The following is an 18,529-nucleotide window of genomic DNA, read 5'->3' on the forward strand; positions in this document are numbered from 1 at the left end:
GAACCGGTGAGATTCGAACTCACGATCTCCTGTTTACACGACAGGCGCTTTAACCAACTAATCCACGGCGCCGGAACAGTGATGAGTAAGAAAGCGAAGGACCAAAAACTTGAGCCCTGAACAGGGTGTTGTACACACGACTCGATACGGCTGTTTTGGTCACCTAAAGACACCGGTGAGATTGGAACTCGTCGTCGGGACAACCGTTCACAATAAAACCAGATCAACAGCGACCTTAGCATACCGACATCTATATAGTCACAAGTTCAAGTTAAAATAACCTTAGTGCGTGCGACTCACTCATCTAGTCTATAATGGGCGTTCACACGGGAAAAGGTGGGCTGCGCTGTCATCGTTTTGTACGAAGCAAATTCGTGCCAATAGAGCTCTTTCAAAAGCTACTTGACGATTATTAGAAGGTCGAAACCACTGCACAATGGCGGAACAACTGCATCGTGAAACGTGCAAGTCATTCCATAAGATAGCGAATGTCGGAGCGCGGCCAACATTAGGAGCCGACGAGCCAATCAAACTGCGTTGAAAGTGCAACGTCACGGCGCTGACCACCTTTTTCTCTGGGAGTGTTTTGCCTCCTGATCAGACCAAGCGCGTAAAGTGTGCCGGGATGTTGCGGCTTTAGTCGGCCATTGTTTAAGGGTTCCACAGCTGCCGACAGAGGGCAGAACTTCGAAAACGGTGGAAGAGTTACTGAGCCTAAAGAAAATTGATGGAGTGTATTGGATTGTTATTTTGTTGCTGTGATAATATTATTATTGTACTATTGTGATTGTATTCCGTTTTACTTACAATGCGTTCCCACTAAAAAAAAGAAGAAAAAAAAAAACTTAAAGGGCAAGCAAAGATGGAGCAACGATTAATACCTGAACACTTTTCCAGTAATATGGCGAGAAAAAAAAAGAAAACAAGAAACGATGTCTTCTCGCATACTATTATTCAAGATGGCTATGACCTCGTAAAAACTTACTCAGCCAGATACGATCCAGCACGGGAAGAAAAACCGCCATTTCGACCACCATCGGTGAGGTCAATGCCGTGGTATCGAAGCCGAGGAATTAATGCATTGGCAGCGCGACGCGCTGGGTTCAATGCGCAACCTCGACTGCATGTCGTGCTAACGCTAGAAAATTTTGCGACATGAAACGAGCTCGTAAATCTGCCCGGGAAGAATTTTCGTCGGCAGTAAAGCAAACCCACTCGGCAAAAGGATGCCACGCTTTAGTTGAGCTACAGTTGGTACATTTTAGTGAAGGGTCGGTGTGAACTCATAGAAAGGAACGACACAAGGAACCAAGCAAGCTGCTTTGTCCCGTTCCGTGTTTGCTTCATTCCTTTCTGTAAGTTCAATGACTTTAATCTCACCCTTCGGGGGAAAAAAGGAACCGGAAAGTTCCGTCCCGTCATAATCGTTGAGCGACGGTTACTGGCACGAGCGCGCCATTTCTATAATCCCCTAAATCGCGTATTATAGATTATAATGAATGTACATCACTTCCCATAATTTAGACAGTGCTGCGAGCCAAATCAAGAGAGAGAGAGAGAAAGAGAACAAGAGATGCCCTGGAGCAATTTACGAAAAACGCGAATAGGGGGAGGGATGGTAGGATAAGCCGGAAAGTTGGAAAGGAGGTACTCATCGTAAAAGGGAAAGGAGGCGAAAGTTCACGCCCCGCGGAGCGTGACAGAGGGAAAGTGCGAAAAACAGGAAGCGTACTCGACAGCTGTTCTCGATGGGCCTAAACGTCGTTGTCACCAGTTTCACTCCTTCTCTCTCCCCCTCCTCTACTTTCATTATCCTTCCCTTTTTTCCCTGCTTCACCGCCATCACTATCGTCACCACCGTCATTCTTATTGTCCTTTCCTCCCTCTTTCCATCCCCTTCGCCTTCTTTCCACTTTGTACACGAGCAGAAAACGTACGATATATCAAAGTAGAGCTCATGCGGCGTCGTGTATGCACCTTCAATGGGGGCAGTCGGGTGGGTGGAGCTTTAATTGGCTAATTGTTTAACTACCCTTCGGACCTAGCCAACGGTTCCGCCGCGTTGGAAGGGCAGAACGGGAGGCTGCACGCGTGACAAATTCCTAGCGGCGCGGATAGAGATTCATTTCTGCACGGGGCTCTAAACTTCGCATATACCGCGTAGATTGGAAGTGAGGAAAATGTGTAGACGCTGAAGCCTCCCTTTGTGATCAGTTGGAACTCTAAAGCCTCCTGCAAACACTATGGGTGCGAACCTGTATGTATATCTTTGATCGCACTTGTATCACCAAATATATATATATATATATATATATATATAGATAGATAGATAGATAGATAGATATATAAGTGCTTGACATCGTACTGTTAGGGCGCGTGCACAAACCTGAGAGTAAAATTTTTGGTCGGGAACCATGACAAAGGTTAGTTACCAAGACGAGAGTACAGCAAAATTGGAGTTTTTTTTTTTTTTTTTTTTTTTTTTAATTATTGAGAAGCTTTTTAGTTAAAACGATAACACTACTTCTCGGGTGCCAATCGCTTGGGGGCCTGGCGTAATACAGGTCATGGAGAGGCGTTTATGACACGAAGGTTTTTTGTCCAAAAGAACAACGATCAGCGCGTAATCGATTTTCACAACTCATGGTATTAAAATATTACTGAGCAAAGCCCCCCCCCCCCCCCCCTTCCTATTGTATTCACTGCTTGTTGTCAATAGGCCCAACAAAAGGCAAAGATTTATCCCGCACCGTTATGTATTGTCTTCGATTGGGCACTTCCACATCCAATCAACATACAAAGCATACTCGGGGGCTCTGCGCGACAAAAGATTGTAAAGGATAAAGGGAACACTTGTATCATGTCATCAACCCCTTTTTTTGTCGCGTGAGCCTTGAGGAAAAAAAAAAAAGCACACAACAACCCATGGTTTTTAAATGGGGTTCCAAATATTGCCACCAGGGAATACTGTTTCTGCTCAGTTTACTATTAGAGTATTTACCAGTTTTATGTAAATATTTCTATCGGGCTATAGGGCTTGGCAATTCATGGGTTAATCTACCGATTACTCTCCTAATGTTTTAATCCTGATAAACATTTTTAACCGGTTAATCGGTAAAATTTTGACGAACCGAAAGAAAGTAAAAATTAAACGCTTTCACCACGCAGACGTAGACAAGTACACCTCTATGAAGGGCATACTTTAGGTCAAATTTTAGAAGTCGCTCTTGACGGAGAATATTAACGAACCTCTTAGCCTCATCAAGCTGAAGTAACAGTCCATGAGCATGAGTATCTTTGAACTGTTCTAAACTACACGTCGAGATTAATTCTGAATCCAAGTTGTATGTTGCACCGTTTATCACATTATCAACAAAGGAAACAAAAAAAAAACCTTTTTTTTTTGCTTTTTAATATAATGCATAGAAATAAACGAGACCGATTAACCGATTGATTTATTAGTCGATTAAAGGGGGAGGTTAATCGGGTTAAAACTTTTAATTGACGCCCAGCTTTTCCTAAAAGGTTCAGTCACGTTTTGTGCATTAGGTAGAGGTGAACTGTTTATATTAGAAACACTGACTAGGTGGCGCTAACCGCCGTCCTATTATAAGGTTTCACCCGTATACACACATCCATTCATCCCTCTGTGTGAACACAACGAGACGAATCTGCTTACAATTAACTAATACCAAATTGACATGACCTCGTGTCCGATTCGATAGTGCGGACAGGTGTTTTAGAATATCTCTGGGTTCTTAATACGCACCACGTGGCAATTCTGGGACAATAGAGGTGGTGCAGACCAAGCACCTACACTACGTGATCTCCCGAGAGATAGCCCACCTAATATCAAGAGGGAATCTGGTGAAAATAAGGAGTGGGATAACTTTCGGCGTGCAGTCAAGAAAAGTTGAAAAAAAAAATGCTAATATTAGATTATGTGTCCCTGGCAAACTTGTCATCCCGGCGAGGGGCAATGAAGCCAACATATATGAATACTTTCCAGTCATCAATGTTCGCTTATATTACACCATAGCCAACTAGTCGTATTTAAACCAAGTCATTATTGATACGAACACTACAATTACTAGGAGTGAGCTATCTTTCGGTGTTAAAAAAAATAACAAATCTAAAAGCCAAAAATGAGGGTGGGTTATTTTTTTGGGGTGGACCATCTCTCGGGATATTACTGTACACATACATTCATCCATCTATGTGAACGTAACGAGACGAATCTGCTTCCATTGACTAATACCGAAATGTTAAGATAACGTGGGCGATCCGAGAGTGCGGGCAGGTGCGTTAGTTTATCCGTGGTTTCTTACACGCACCATATGGCACTGCTGTGACCATACAGGTGGTACAGAGAGCGAGCACCTACACTAACGATGTCAAACACGGGCAAAGCACGAGCTTTTGGGTTTAAACGCTGCTTCCAGCCTACGATCTATAGCGCTTTGCTCCAGAACCCGTATCACTCTACGTGCTCCCAGAATACAAACTGGAGCGTAGTTTCCCCTATTACCGCGGCTGTCGTGACGGCCGAATTTAGCCCCCCCGGCCCCCCTTCAAAAACAAAACAAAAATACTTTGCGTTGCAAACAAGAACTTTGTAGTTTCTGTTGCAGCCTAAAGTGTGACTCGGTGAAGGCGAAACGTGCGAAATAAAAACGCAGAAACACTGAAGCATCTTAATAGGTGGGAACAGCGCAGGAAAAACCGACGAAGGACGAGTAGAAGAAGTGTCTGTGCACTTCTTCTACTCGTCCTTCGTCGGTTTTTCCTGCGCTGTTCCCACCTATTAAGATGCTTAACCAACTCGCCCAACTCTCTGCCGTGTTGAAACACTGAAGGCCAGTAATGCTCGCACTCATACGCAATCGTCTCAATTCTGCTATTCCGATGTTGTGAGAGGCACGGGCGCATGCCTTTTCAAATAGTAGAGAGTTTTAGAGTAAGGGGCCCTCAACGTCCACCGAGCAGCTTACGGTGTCGCACTGCGCATGCGCAGGAGTTCCGCGCAGGCGCCATGCAAAGCCCAAAGCTGTTTTGGGGGGGACCCAGAAAATTTCCTCCTGTTCTATAGCAGCCGTCCTGCTCTTGCATTTTATGCTACTTCACGAAACTTGGGAGACGGACAGAAAGCATAGTGGAAAAGCCAATCGGTTCCCAACGCGTAAAATGCAAACATAAGGACGCAACAAATGCGTGACTAAGGACTACCCATCTTGGTGACGTTACTAAAAAAAAAGTAATTGATTACGATGAAATTTGTTTTCGGTTAAAACGTATACAGTGAGATTGCTCGATTACCTAAGAAGAAAATTGATTGGCCGTTTCTTGAAAAAATTAATTGTTACTTTTTGCGGATTTACGATTGTTTTGCCAGTCTGAAAACCGTTTTCTTTTTCTTCCGTACTATTCAATATTGGATGAGAATAACCGAATGATAAAATATTTATATTTTTAGTCCACCAATTTCGGTGCACCCTCTTGTCGGAGATTCCGTTCGAGGATTCCTTGGGGGAAAACTTATGCAAATTAAGGGCGCTATTAGGAAGGGGAGGAAACAACGAAGTGACGGTTACGACTCGAGTAATTGTAGTACGTCCAAAAAACAACAATATTTCTCGTAGGATTACTTTCTAATGAATGAAATCAAATGATTACGAAATTACTCCAAAAAGTAATCGATTAGGAGCAAATTTGATCAGTTGTAATGAGTAGCCTACAGGTTTGCTAAAGACGAATACGATTGAATACAACACGCACTCCAATGCCACATTAAACGCGGTGTGTGCTCCTGTCGCCACTACATCAACAAACAAACAAAACTGAGCAACCTATAGACAGGAGAACAGAGATCGACGGACTCGGAGGGACAAGTGCGCAGAACACGAGCGGGAACGCGGCGGTATACCATACAACAAAAGCCGCACTCTTACTCGGAATACGCTAGGAGACAATGCGTATTCTTCGAGCACGTATTTACGTCCGAACTCAATCCATCATTTTTTTCCCCCTCCGGACGAGACTAGGACCAGAAAAAGGCCCCTCTCCCTCTCTCTTTCGTTAACGCCTTGGCGCTTCTATCTATCCCGTTCGCAAGCATGGGTACATTATACACGCAAGGTCCGCGAGCCCAACGAGCCAGATTGGAAACACACACACACACGCACAAAAGGTCTATCTCGCGTCCGAAAGGCCTTCGTAAGCATCGGACAACAAAAGGCTCTTTCATCGAAGGGCCCCACTAAAGTGACGCAACGCCAACACGCAGAACGTTCTTGTAACGACGAGTGCCCCACGGAGGCCGTGGAGGAAGCGAACGATACAAACATCGACGAAGCGCTCTGCGTAGCTGAGGCAGCAGCAGCGATCGCGACAGCGGGAGTAGAAGTCATTAGGGAATGGATGGAGAGCTGAGAAGGCCTCCTACAACAGCACGCTGGCCGGTTTGCACAATCCTTCAATCTTGACTCTATTATTGAGACAAACTTCCTTTTTATTTACTTTTTTTTGTATTATTATTGAAGTGTTGCGTGCACGAGAGCGTTCATCCGTTGTCGTCGGTGCAGCTAACCTTATTTTAAATATTAGCTTTAGGTTACGGAAAAAGAGAAGAGACGGAGGAAAAAAAAAAGTAAAGGTTTCGGCAATAACGTTTTCCCCTGAGCGTTGTATAGAAGCGATTTTGACGAAGTGGTTGGCCCTCGGCTGAAAATGTAATTTGAGTCTGCGTTTCGCCGAACGCGCCGGTTCAGCAGTCGCACTGCACCGGGCGCAAAAGCCCCCCCCCCCCCCCCCCCCCTTTATGAAAAAACAAGCAAACAAACAAACGAGTAAGCAGACTAATTAAAGCCGGGAAGATTATACAAGCAGTGTAGCAGCGGTCGATAACTCTGTGCGAGCGAATTCGGCTCGTGAGTTTGTTATATAATAACAACTTTTTTTTTTTGTTTTCTTTATTTTTCTAACGACTCGTTCATTATAACTTTTAACTAGTGCTACCGGCAGGCGGCAGTTGTAGTCGGTGAGAGGTTAAAGGTAAAGTGGAAAGAGGTGGGAGAGCTTCCACTTCTTAACCTCTTACTATTCTATAGTTGTTACGATTGCAACGATTGTTGCAATTAAGCGGGGCTTGTTCAACTGCCGGTTGCAACTACACTGTGCTAATGTAACACTCCTTTTCTTTTTTAATTATGTTCCTACTGGCATCCATCTTTGATTGTATTGACCAGAGGTTTCGACACCACTGCTTCCAAAAATGAATAAAAAATAATGACGTGCTGATATGTGTCAATCTTGGTATCTGATTAAAAAAAAAAAAAAGAACTTGACAGAAAACCTTTTTCGGATGAGAAACCTCGTCGGGTGTGACTAAAAGTGGTTTTGCGCAAGGCTATACTTACCGAATTACAAGCCTAGCTCGACATAATGGAGCACCTAGGTAGCCGCGAATAACCTGTATATAGTTCTTCGCTTTATTTTATTGCGAAATTTATGTTACACACAGTTAGCGACGTGCTAATCAGCCACATCAAATCCCAACGCAGGATGATTATCTGAAGCGTACCGCTTACAGCACCATTTACATTCAATACTCTCACTAAAATGCCAAATGGAAGCAAAATCTCGTTCACTTCAAACTAAGCCTAAATCTTCAAACTAGGCCACGCCGTGCCCAACCTTAAAGGGGCACTGACACCCCAAAGGTCGTACTCTTTTTTATTGTCTAAAACGATGCAAGTTGTAGTCATAGACACGCAAAAAAAACCGCATCGCGAAAAAAAATTTCCCCCCGCGCGCGCGCGCCTTTTTATTTTTGGCGTTTATATTTCCCGCGCTCACCTCCTTGCTTCTTCTGATCGGTGACGTCAAAAATCAGGAAATTTAGAAGCTTTGTTGGCGACATTTCTATAACATTTAATAACGACAATCGTAAAACATGTTTTTTAACGCAATGACGAACGCACTGCGGCCTTTCTTTTTGAAATACCAAAAATCAGATTTCGGTGTGATGTCGCTTCCTGGATTTGTGCTCTCCTTCGGAAAACTTGGCGGCGCTCAAGCAGAGGCTTATCGCCCTTATCGCCGAGCCGGGGAAAAAACCGGTTTTTCCCCGCGCCGGCTCCCTTCTATCCCGCCTGCTCACCTCCTCCTCTCTTCGGGTCGCGGTAGCAACGGCGCTTTGCTTCACAGCGTGGTGCGGAGGTCCGAAAGAAAGTCGAGTCGCAGGAGACCGCAAAATTTGACTCACTGCACTGGCGCGGATCGCGCGGGAACTTCAAATCTGGCATTTGGAAATTGTTTTTTTAATTCCCAAATACTGAATTCCCAAGTTTCGAATATTGAGGGTAATGTCCCGGCATCATTTTCAATCGTTTCGGATAATAAAATAAATTACGATTTTGATGTGTCAGTGCCCCTTTAAGCTGAACGTTCTTTCTGAGCGAGGAGGAGGTTATTATAAAAAGTGAACCGTGGTGAGCCGAGTAACCAATGAAATGAGCTTTCGACAGATGCGGCAAACAAGTTTGGCCACCGCCGTTAACTTTCTGTGACACTTTCTCATCACGGTGTTCCAGGCACGTAGCCAGGGAGGGGGGCAAGGGGCCCGGGCCTTCCCCCCCCCCCCCCCCCGAAATCTTCCATTTTGCTGGGACCTCCTCTCCCCCCTCCCCTTCATACAGCATTTTATCATCGGCGCCCACCCCCCCCCCCCCCCCGCCCAAAAATAAAAATAAAAATAAAAAATTCTGGCTACATGTCTGCGGTGTTCGCTGGGGACATGATGGCAAACTTTTCCGCGGAAACGCCGCACGAATGCTTCTAAGCATGTTTGCTGCATACGTACATATGTTGCCGAACATGTCTGCAGGCAGTTTTTGCATGGCCAATGTGACAAGGCTCTCATACAAGGAAAAAAACACGCCTCAGCCACAGACTGTCTTTTGTATGACGCATAAGTAGTGGGACCACGGCTTCAGAGTTTCGTACCGGCGCACCACCAGGACTATTCACCCTGGGGAAAAAATAACCTTGGTCGGTTCCCTTTTTTTTATCTTTTTAGAATTTAGAACGTCCGCAACTTCTCTCTTCCTCATTAACCCAATCCCTGGACAAAACTCCTTTTTTCTTTTCTTTTTTATCTTTATTCTGTTCTGCGGCACACCGGATGAGCTTTCTTATGATCGCGGTTTAAGAGCAGTCTCCGACGAGGATTAGGTTAGTCGGCGAAAAGGGGCCTCTTGTCGGCACATCAGAGCGAACGAATGAGACAACGGAGGCACCCACCCACCTTCGCAACTGCTCATCCTGGCCCAGACACTTTCCTTTTATTATATTTTTTCGTTCTTTCCTGGTCCTCTTCATTTTTAAAAACAGAATCGATAGATATAGATATAAAAGAAACCTTTCAGACAGTTCCTTCTTCGAGGGCACTCTCTTCGTTGAAGAGGATACCAAATTTCTGAACTTCATCCTGACATTGCCGCCAGCTATGCCGCCCCCTTCAAATAATTCCTCTTAGCCTCACAGCCGTCAAATCGCCCCCCCCCCCCCCTTTTCCCCATTAAAAAAAGAAAGAGAAAAAAAAAAAGAGTAAAGCAAACACGAAAAAGCTACAATAAATGAAGAGAAGATGACACTTCCCAATTCGCAAGCTTAGAAAGAGTACTCCACCTTTACGTCAACTCCCCCGCCCAAGAAAGTGTCGCGTATATTTTTCCCTTCCTCTTTGTTTCAGTTTGTCCCTCCTCTGTGGCATGGACCGTACGCTCAGAGTCTCCTTAGCTGGATCGAAGAAAACCCTACGATGCAGCCGAGCTGGTCGTGGGTCGCGATTCGCCTGTCCGTTGGCTCGCCACGCGATAACCAATCAGCTTCAACGGATGAGCCACGTCACCGCAAACCTCGAATTGGCCGCACCAATCAGAAGTCGGAAAAGGATCGTGACGCAGCGCTTCTCATATGCGTATGGGGGGCCTGCATTCGCTTCGGTTCATCTTGAAAGAAGAAAACAACGAAAAAAACGCGTATCGAATCTAAAGTTTTGCATATCTTCCTTACTCGTGTTTCCCCTATACAGTGAAGACCACTTACATAGTTGCATCGGCTATAGTCACAGTTCACTTATACACCTTATATGCTTCGTTCCATCTCAAGTCCAGACGCAACCAATGCTACGAGCGAATAGGACCAATCAGGCACTGTAAAATGCGCAAGTCACCTGGTCCGTCCTGCTTGATTGGTTCGGCGATGACAGAATACGCACAGAAACATCGCAAAAACTGCCATCTATGCCTCTTCATTAAAACTTGTTTTTTTCTTTGATTAATAAAGTGAGGAGGCTCTTACCTATCCTGGGACTAAATGTGACATTAGCCGGGAAGACAATAAGCGGCATCGAACAGTCACATTTTGTGTGCGAGAAGAGCGCGCAGTCGACAAAAAGCGGGTTCCGTCTCCCGTACTTCCCCTTCCCGACGCTCCCCACCTTCCCCCATCACGCCTTGTTTCCTTCTGATTTCATTTAGGGGAAAAGTAAAGCGACAGCAGTGGGGGAATAGCGTTTCTCTCGCAAGAGAAGCGCCAATCTATTGCTTCACCCGGTTCAGGGAGAGACCGCTGTTGCTAGGCCGGCGGGGAAGATGTTGTTGCCATGGGAACAGTCGGGCCGTCGCTACCTGCGCATGCGTGGTGGATGGAGCCGCGAAAGGAAATCAGGAGGACGGGGTGGGAGGGGGAGAAGGGGTGGTAGGTAGCGCCGCTCCGTGACCGATGATGGCGAACTCAGCTGTTACTCTGACGGTGGGGAGCGCTGGTTTTGGATATCTGAGGGGGGCACAGTTATAGCTAAAGCCGTATTCACGATGCTCGTAGATTATAAAAAAAGGCACGGAGTTGTCCGCAGCCGTGATAAGAGAATTTTCTGCTCACACGTCTCAGACGTGATGACTGAAGCGTGTTTGCTCCATACGTATTTGCATGCTTTAAATATGTCTGAAGAAAAATGTTTTCGTTTGATGTTTGATGTGAGAGGACCTTCACACGAGGAAGAAACATGCCTCTGGCAGTGTCTGCACACTCCCTTTAGTGTGATGTATTAGCAAATGGATTGCAGCTTAAGGATTTGGAACTTTCCGATTAGTCAATAAGCCTGTTCGGTGTCGGAAAACGTTTTTCTTGAAATGCTCAGCGAAACGAAATGCAGCCCAATCTTTCCAAAACCACCAATGTATTTTCTCTCACTCTTTCTCTCTCTGGTGCTTGCGTGCTAGCGTGTGTGTGTGTATGTGTCTGTGTGTTTAAAAATGACATATTTATGGCAGCACTGAAATTTAAATTGAGATGCGTCCAATGAGCCCGCAGGTTATTTCAATACTCAGAAATATCAAGATATTTTTTTGTTAAGCAGGGCAAAATTTCAATCTATTGGGAAGGTTGTTAGAGACGGCTCAACGGGAAAAGGTAAGGTCGGGTCTGGGAATGAAAAGTATGCGTTCCCGAGGTTCTATCTAGTATTAATCAATACTGTACTACAGGCACGTAGCCAGGGGGGAGGCCCACGGGGCCCGCCCACCCCCCCCCCCCCCCAAATCTTCCATTTCGCTGGGACCTCCTCCCCCTCCTCCCCCTTATACAGCATTTTGTAATGGGCGGGCCTCCTCCCCCGCCCCCTCGAAACAAAATCCTGGCTACGTGCCTGCTGTACCATGACTGTCTATAATTATTACGGGAGATATAAAAATTCTAGCCGTGTCTCTCAACTCAAGATCAAGATTTTTACAACGTTTTGTTAACGAGAAAATGTCCCAGAATCGTGGAAATTGGCCAGCCCCAAAGGACGTCCGATGTTTCTCGGTGGGGATTGAATTGAGAACCCAGGATCCTTGGGTTCCGCATCGCGAGTCTGTTCTTCACTCTGCAGTGATGCCGGTGTTCGCTGCATTCACGACGACTCTGCAGACAGTTTTTGTGCGACTCGCGCGAAAGGAACGACATGCGAGAAAGAAAACACTCCTCAGAGAATAGTCAGCAGACTGTCTCCCGTATAATGGATTAGCGGTGTGTGACCACGGCTTTACCTTTCCCGAGGCCAACAATCAAAAAAAGAATAGCTCGAAAAAAAAAAAAAAAGTAAAATATGGAGCGGCGGTATTTCTTCGAGCAGTCTACACAAACGGGAACGACGACGTCCGACGCCGAAGCACGGACAACGCCCCCTCACCCCCTCGCCTTCCGGACGTCAAGGCCGGAAATCCTACCAGCTGTAATCGACCAAAAAACCGCACCAGCGGTACAAAAAAACAAAAGAAGAAAGAAAACTGCTTTGCCCACTAAATTTTTGCCCGGCCCATGGACGTCGCATTGCAAGACGCTTCTTGCTTGCCCCACCGAAGTCTCCCCACTCGACAGCCTTGGACCGAAGCGGAAGCCACAAGCCACCTGAACCAATCGCGTCACAATAAAAGACCGCGTCACAAGGCGCCTTGCGCCAGACGACCAATAAAAAGCCGAGGATCCAAAACGTCATCACGATGTCTCCCTTCCTTTAGAACCTTTCGAGGGGGGTTATAGAAATAACGAGACGTGACGATGCAGTTTATTTTAGAGCGTACGCGCTTGTGCGTGTGTTCGTGCTCTGGTCCAAGTTGGGACGCAAACCGAGCGTGCCGTTCGTGCCCACCGGATGGCCCCCAGTAATAACAGTGGGAAATCTTTGAAAAGAGGGGAAGGGTGAAGGAGAGAGAAAGGGCATCCACCACGCCGCAGCAGGAAACTGACTTTGTTGCAGCGGTTCTTGTTACAGTCGTTGCCCTTTTTTTTCTTTTTTGTGTGGCGGTAGTTGTAATGGCGTGCGCTGGTCCTCGGCAGGTGAGGCCCCCACGGGCTACTGCCGCCACTAAGCTTCAAGGTCGGGCAAGGAGATGCTGGTTCGGTCGACCTGTTTGCCTTTCATGGGCGGCTTTCTCTGTTTTTTTATTGTGTGTGTGTGTGTTTGTTTCTTTTTTATGGCAGCTGGCTTACTGCTGCTTCCCAAAGACAGCATTCACAGTCCATTTCGGCGTTCGCGAGAACAGTCGTAACTCCTAACAACAAGAACTGAAAGAATGATTAAAAAAGAAAAAAGCGATATCATCTTTAGCAGTGCCAAAAATAAGATAAGCCAAGACAAAAAGAACTCGCGACATTATCTTCAGCAATGATGGAAATTATATTCCGCGAAACGAAAAAGTACACGCGATATCCAGCGATGCTGAAGATTATATAAACTGAAACAAAAAAAAAAACACGCGAAATCATACTCAGCAATGCGAACATCGGGAGACGGTTAAAAAATTCAAATAATCGACGGTCGGAAAAACTCAATGAAGAGTTCTCGGGAAATGTGTTTCTCTTCCTTCCCCAAGCGGAAACTGATTGGCTCATCGAATATTGACTAGTGGCCTAGAGTAGGCTATCTTGATTGCATGGGACTTGTCAAGCTGTTTTTTTTACAGCCTTTCTCCCAATTTTTTCACCAACAATGCATAGTTTCTGTTAGGAAAGAAAGTATATAAATATAATGTACAAATGACAAGGTACTACACACATTGAGAAAAAAAGAGCGAGAGGGAGAGAGAGAATAAATTAAAGTTGTGAGAGATTAGCAGCCTTAAAATCCCAGAAATGATATTACACGTATGTTCAGTTCAGCACCATGTTCTACCAAACGACACAGTAAAAAAAAAAAAAAAAAAAAAAAAGAAACTCGCGCCAAACACGCATTTCGTAGTGGCTAGAACAAGGTTCCCGGACATTTCATCGAACGCTATTTCGTCGAACGCCGTTTCATTAAAAAAATGGACGTTTCATCGAACGGCGTTTCATCGAACACCGTTTCATCGAATCGCTGACGGCCGTTTCTTCGAATGTCTTTTGTATAAAAAGTGTGAAAGATGCTCTTTTATGCATGGATCGAGTGGATTTTCGTGTTATTCACCCATTTCATCGTCAGGTTTTTTCATGTCCAAACTTTTATCTCTTACAATTTATTTTGATGCAAGTAACCCATGCACACATTTGTACCGATTTTTATGTTAGTTTCGCATATTGCGCTTATCTGTTCACCCACTCTGTATTACCCGATGGGCCCTGAGGGTATTGTAACAAATAAATAAAAAGTCGCACTCCCGGTAAGAGCGCACTCCAACTCATGGAGGCCAGAAGGCGACGTAGGTTTTGCACAGGCGCAACAACTTTAGTCATGTGAGCCTCCTAGACTCTCGTGTGTTTCTATTGATACTTTTTTACTGCCCGAAGCTTGCAGCAGCTAAAGCTGAGGTGCTATTTATGAAACTACAACAAAAAATAGTTTTTTTTTTTTTATTTCTAAGACTCAATGAAGTCCAAAGTAAGTACGTCACTTCAAATTATATTTGAAAACTTTAGGGGGGTTTATGTGTTCGGGCGACAGCCATTCACTTTTTCAAATAATGAGCAATTGCTCTCAAAAAGTCCCCCACAGTCATGCTCCGTGGACCTTCTCATTCCTTGCCGCTATGGTCTTCTTCAGGCGAGGAGGCTCTTGGGAACTCAGCATTGCCCCCAGCTTGTCTTCCGTCAGTTGACGTTCTGCGGCGATGCAAGTCAAAACCTTCCAGAAAACTTGTCTCTCCAATCAATTGCATTCAAGTTTCCTTAAGACAAAAAAAGAAAAGAAATCGATAATTGTCAGGTAAAATTAACGCAACGACGTTCGTCAGGTGTACTCCAAGTGCTGATGATATAACTAAGCCCCCTTTTTCCCTCCCAGAAAAAAAAAAAAAAAAGGAAAACGCTAGGACATGTAATAAAACACTACGGTTTCACGTTGCCTATTGACGGACGACACGTAACGGCTCTCTAACAAGCGCGCAGACTTACACAACGCATTTCAAACCTAACGCAATCTCTGCTTTCCCAGGGCGTCCCGTCCCGTTTCCACGTTCCTAAAGGCCACACAAACCGGACGAGAAAAAAAAATGTAAATATAAAAAAAAGAGAAGAAGCGACAGCAATCTCCTCGTCGAATCGCCTATTACCAATCCTGTAACTCCGTTCCATCTTCCGTTGGACTGCAGAGCGAAGGCCAGGAGCCATCCCCAGTCAGTCCAACGCAAGGCGAGTATCACGTGACCACAGAGCACGTATACAGTCACGTGATCATTTCACAGCGACGGCCTGGATGGCCGCCGTAGCGTCCGCTGTCGCTCATCGTTGCACCGCGACGGGCGCTATCCCAGAGATCTTAACCAATCGAGCGCTCCACCTGTGACACGTGACTTCACGCTCCTCTCGATCGCAAGGGTCACGTGACAATTTCCTGGCTGCGGATTGGCTCTGGTGGCTCGCAGCGTTTGCAGAAGGTCCATCTCAAGGCGATACGGAGGCTGTAGAATTTTCATTTCGAAGTGGGAGCGCGGCTATATCGGGGCTCCAGGCCAGAAGCTTGCGAAAGGGCCACCGACGCCGCTGGGCGCTAAGCGAATAGAAAGAGAAGTCGAGGCGATTAAGTTGGGTAATGAATTATAGATGCGCCCCCGGAAGATTAGAAAATGAGAGAGAAAGAATTGAAGTGTTTTAAACTTGCTCCACGTGGCTGTTGCCCCGCATTGTTTCACAACGTTATTACACGGCGGTGGACGTTGTTTGCCAGATCGTGGAGTTTAGGAAACGACTGTTGTCGAATAAATGGGAGGAGCGGGATTTTACGAGCGGTAATGCCGTAATAAAACAAACAAAAAAACGCACGCGCGCGCGTGTGTGTGTGCGTGTGTGTGTGTTTGTGTGTGTGTGTGTCTGTGTAAGAGAAAAGTCGTCCAAGTTGTAGCACTGGAAAATGGATTGAAGAGGGTTCTTTTTATGGCTTGCCGGCTTCGAGGGCCAACGTATTACCCGCGCGTGAACCGGTAATGTTGTTTCCTCGACGTCTGTTGGGACAATAGGTTCAGGGTTGTTCAAACCGGAATCACTGAATGTTTCGCGTGAAAGTAATAAGAAAAACAAATGAGACAACAAAGAGTAATTTGAAAAAACTGAGAAGTGTACGAAACTGAGAAGTATAAAGGGACTAAGACGGAACAAAACTGCGTTATCATCGACTACTCTATGTTTCCCTATAATTGAAAATTAAATGTGTCACTGAAAAAAAAAAACATTTTATTATTAATAATCGACGTAGAGTTTAACGAGACCAAAACGTAAAAAAGAAAATCGTACTGACCTAACTCTCATTTCTTTTGTCCAGTCAAATGTTCAATAGACCCTTTCCGGAATTCAGTCTGGCCGCTTTGATCCCTATCGTGATCATCTGAAAACGAAATATGTGCTATACTAATGGCGGCTTTCTGTTTACTCATGAAGGAAGAAGTTGAAGATGCTCCTAAGCAGATGATTCGAGGCCTGTACATTCTAGATGTTAGCGCAGCGTGAAGCAGGAATTGGACGCAAAAGCTGCGTAAGCGTTCATTTCTAACTCGATCCCAGTCAACCTGTTTGTAGCACCCACTCGGCTTCAAAGCCCCTTGATGTATAGAACTCTATCAAAATGTCTATGTGGGTTGGCGCTTCGTTCCGACTGGCTGCATTTGTTTCGCCGTCGACACTAAGAGAGATTGAAAAATAATTGTAGTGAAGTGCACATTGTCGTTTATTGTTGACCTTTAAAAGTGACGGAGCTCCATAAAATACTGCAGACCACAGGTTCATTGCCGCCATTAGTATAGTTTAGTATAGTAAAAGATAAGCTGCCATTTGAATCACCAGATGGCACTGAATTCCGGAAAGGGATAGAGATAGAGCGGGGGCTTAGGCAGGGCTGCCCTTTGTCGCCTTTGTTGTTCATGTTATACTTACAGGGATTGGAGAACAAACTAGAGCGGAGCGGGTTTGGCTTCAACCTTTCTTTCATCAAGCAAGGTGAATGGATTAAACAATCCCTGATGTATGCTGATGTATGCAGATGATATAGTGCTAATGGCCGACAACAAAGAAGATTTGCAGAAATTAATGGATATCTGTGGTACAGAGGGAGATAAACTAGGTCTTAAAGGGTAACTGCAAAGAAAAAAAAGTTTTTTTTTAAATAGCCTAATTGGGACAAGCATGTCAAAAAACAATTTTTCCGCGAGAAAAAACATTTTTTACAGCAATATTTATTGCGTGAGGCTGATTTTAGTTTGCGGCTATTTCGCCCGTTTTAAATCGCGCGCCACGAAGTTGTGATTATGTGACGTCAATCCCAAAAGGTTCTCATTGGCTAAGAGTTTGATTGACAGCTTAGATCTTGGTTGTTAAACCTTTGTTATTCGTTGCAATTTCCTTTTGAGCGGCATATTTTTACGTTTAAAGAATAACCCATGTGATGAGAGTTATTATTCTTTACAAAAGGTTTACAAGACGGGCACTTCCGTTTGGTTTCATACAAACAAAAGCTTCGCCATCTTTCATGGCCGCCGAAGTCTGCTCCCGCCTGTCTCGCCTACCTCGACTAATCGTTTCGCCGAAGTGATCAGTGTTTCGTCGTTTCGTGCTGACCCAGGTGCTTGAGTGAGACTTCTTGAAGTGAAGTAGTGTGTGTTTAGCAGCTGTCGCAGGTGTTAGTGATAGGAAGCGACGCGGGGTTTTGGCTTTCATAGCGCGGTTCTTTCGTTTTCCTCTTTGCTTGCTTAGCGTGCTTTTTTTTTTTTTTTTTTGCTTGTTTGTGCGTGCAAATGCTGACTTTTCGGAGATGTTAGATGCGTGATCCCGACAGTGAGCCTTCCAGCAGCCATGTCGCCCCGAAAGGAATGCTATTTGGGTGGAGGCAATCGGGCGTTCGCGTAGCGACAAACGTGTCCAGTTACGTTCTCGTCATATCGCTCTGGAGGCCGTCGAGATTCGCCCCGTGTGCACCTAACGTCCGCGACTAGACAGAAAATAAAAAAAAGCACTATGTCCACTACATAAAAATGGTCTCAGTTCATGCATCTGTAGGCAGGTACGAAATCGTGCCAAAATTTATTCACACCGTACGATGCAACACGTCGCTGTGCAAACGCAGTCCAACACGAAGCATAAAAACGGCAGATTTAGGACAACAATGCGGAGTCCATTGTTCAATTAAAACGTAGTAATTTTGTTGAAAACGCCCGCAGCTTTTTACTCACGGAATGCGTCGGGAAACTTCCACATTTTGAAACAGAACGAGGCAGATTTACTTTTAAGAACGCTCCCAGCGTCCTCCCGGACCAGTTTGACTGGATCAGCTGACGACGACGGGACTTCACTGGTTGAACGTCAACCCCACAACAACCAATTTGCGCTCCGTGTTGGCACCGCATTACACACACCACAAACGTTTCAGCTCTGTCTCATCGCCGTGTTGCACCAAACGGAACGAGATCGCCGAAACCAACGCAGCGCTGTCGTGAACCTTGGCTCGTGGTTGCGCACTCGTGGATTCTGTGACTCCCTTCGCTTTGAAAGCGCGCACGACGATTACGAACGATACTTTCCATCT

The sequence above is a fragment of the Ixodes scapularis genome, unplaced genomic scaffold (assembly GCF_016920785.2).
Source record: "Ixodes scapularis isolate PalLabHiFi unplaced genomic scaffold, ASM1692078v2 PGA_scaffold8__174_contigs__length_109621045, whole genome shotgun sequence".
Classification (NCBI taxonomy): Eukaryota; Metazoa; Arthropoda; class Arachnida; order Ixodida; family Ixodidae; genus Ixodes; species Ixodes scapularis.